We start from the raw sequence: 2,449 nt of genomic DNA, 5'->3' as shown, positions 1-2,449 counted from the left end.
ATATCTCTGAATCCAAATCGAATCAGGAGACCCTTTAATCCCTCTGAATCAAATTAAAACCCTCCAAATTGATTCAGAGAGATTCAGAAAGATTTGGAGATTCAGACATAGACACCCCTTTAAATGTTTTTTTCTACATACCTCAAGGTACCAGGCAGTTTGCAAACACTGTGAGGGTGGAGCAGATAGAGGGGGCTCCCCAGTGCGCTCGGCAGCAGACCCAGAAGGTGACCAAAAGCACTTCCGGTCCGCTTCCAGATCTGATGGGGAGTGCTCAGGGCCCAACCCCCGGCTCAACAACTGGTGCCTCCTGAGTCTGGGGGGGCACCCAGGGTCTCCCCACAGCTGATCGCTGAGCGAGGGAGGCATGGGGAGCCCCCCAGTTTGCTCCCCAGCTGACCCAGAAGTGGACCGGAAGTAATTCCAGTCCACTTTTGGGTTCACTGCCAAGCGTGTGGGGGGGCTCCCTGCACTCCTGTGGGACACTCTATCTGCCCCAGCCATGCTGGTGCCTCAAGTTATGTAGAAAAAACATTTAAAGCTGTGATTATTCTCTGAATCAGCATCAAATCATCAGATTCATATTCAGCCAAATCAAATCAGGGACAGTGATCCAAATCAACAAATTGAATCACTGTCCCAAATATGGGCTGAATCTCAATCCAAATCGAATATGGCCTGCTTTGTACACCCCTAATGTTTAGAGCCAGGGGTAGTTTGAATGTGTATTAGTTTAAGTTCATGACAGGAAAAATATCATGAAACAAATGCCAGTCAGCCACATTTATTAACTTTTAGGCAAATTAATGCCTTCTTTAAAAAAAAATAGCCTGGATTATTTCAGTGAACCTGAAAAATGAGTTTCAGATAAACATAGACCTAGTGACAGATGAAAATGACTGATTATTGTTTTGGGGAAAACCACAGATGCTTAGTTGTTCAAATGGTTTGGATCTGAATTTAGGCAAAAGCAAATCAGCACATTAGATTAAGTTTCACTTTTGGATTTTAGCTTTCATTTTCTTTCTTTCAACCTGAAACACATGGGGTGTTAATAGATAAAGCAAAACAATAAAAAGGAGTTTATAACCTCAGAACTGATATCACTGACTTTCAGAGAACTCTGCCTTACTGTTTTCTTAACTTTTCCATCGTGATTTCCAGCATCTATAGAGTTGCTGTAATTGCCATGTTCAATCATCTCATAGACATTATTTCAGTGTCTTATTGACTGAAATTATGCCTGCTATTCACATTGTATAATGGTTCCGATTTTGATTCATATAGTTCAGACACTTCAAAGCAGCAACAGCAATAGAAGTGCAATGCAATTATTTTGCAATCCCTTTGTTCCTGGTGTCATTTTATGTCTTTCCCTTATATGTTCTTTTTATACTTAACTTTCACCAAATAAGCACCTAGCTCTGGAAACTGTAAGGGGTCTCCACAAAAAGAAACATATTACTGCTCCATGATTTGACCTAATGGTTTTTCAAATCTCCAAAACCCCTTAACAGAATAATAACTCCATAATTTGCTACTTTGGGCCAGATTTTCAGTTCTGTTAAATCTGTGAATGCTGCAGTTCAGAGCAGGGGAGAATGATGGAGAACTGATTGGTATTCTAGATCCACCCTCCTCTCATATCTATTACTTGCTCTTGAAGGTAAGTACCATGAAGTGCTACTTTAGTTTTATGCCATCTTTGGTTTCCTTGCAGCTATTGAGAATATTGTCGACTGGTGATATTGTCAACATCATCTTTAATATCAAATTTGTTTCCTTTCCACAGCTCTTTCATAGGACCAGAGAAAGCTCCCTTCTACCAACCCTCAGTGGCACAGAAATCCCTAAATGATGGTAGAAACCACTTTTAAATTGGAAGACACCACCATAGCTCATTCCAATTTATGTTTTCGGTGGCTCTGTGTGAACAGTCATCTTCAATCCCTTCCTTCAGGTGTAAGTCAGGCATATCTGATTGTAAGAACAATTCTTAATGCATAGAATGAAATAAAAGTCAGCTATGGTTTTGATGATAGTCTTCCTGGTATTTTTAATGGATTAATTACTTACATGTACATGAGACATTTACTTTGCTGTAGAGTAATTAGCTGTGCAGTAAACATCATGTGTCTACCTGTGTGTCCCCATTCGGGTGATATAAACTAATTTACTCTGTGTGACAGCGGCAAGTTTCATGCCTGGTGCAAGCATCAGTCCGCCTCCTGTCTATGGGCCAGCTGCCTACCTCACTCTCCTGCCACACCTTGATGTAATAGTATTGGGATATTAATCAGGTGGGAGGCTGCCCATTTTGAACCCTAATGTTTAGGGGAATATCCATAACTATGTTCCACCCCTACACTGTGGTCCAAGCCTCACAGATGGCATTCCAGGCAGCTAAACTCATAGTTTCATAGTTTCATAGTTTCTAGGGTCGAAAGGG

The sequence above is a fragment of the Gavialis gangeticus genome, unplaced genomic scaffold, assembly GCF_001723915.1.
Source record: "Gavialis gangeticus isolate Ggan-Ray unplaced genomic scaffold, GavGan_comp1, whole genome shotgun sequence".
Taxonomy (NCBI): Eukaryota; Metazoa; Chordata; order Crocodylia; family Gavialidae; genus Gavialis; species Gavialis gangeticus.
Note: the sequence above shows the minus strand (reverse complement) of the source record.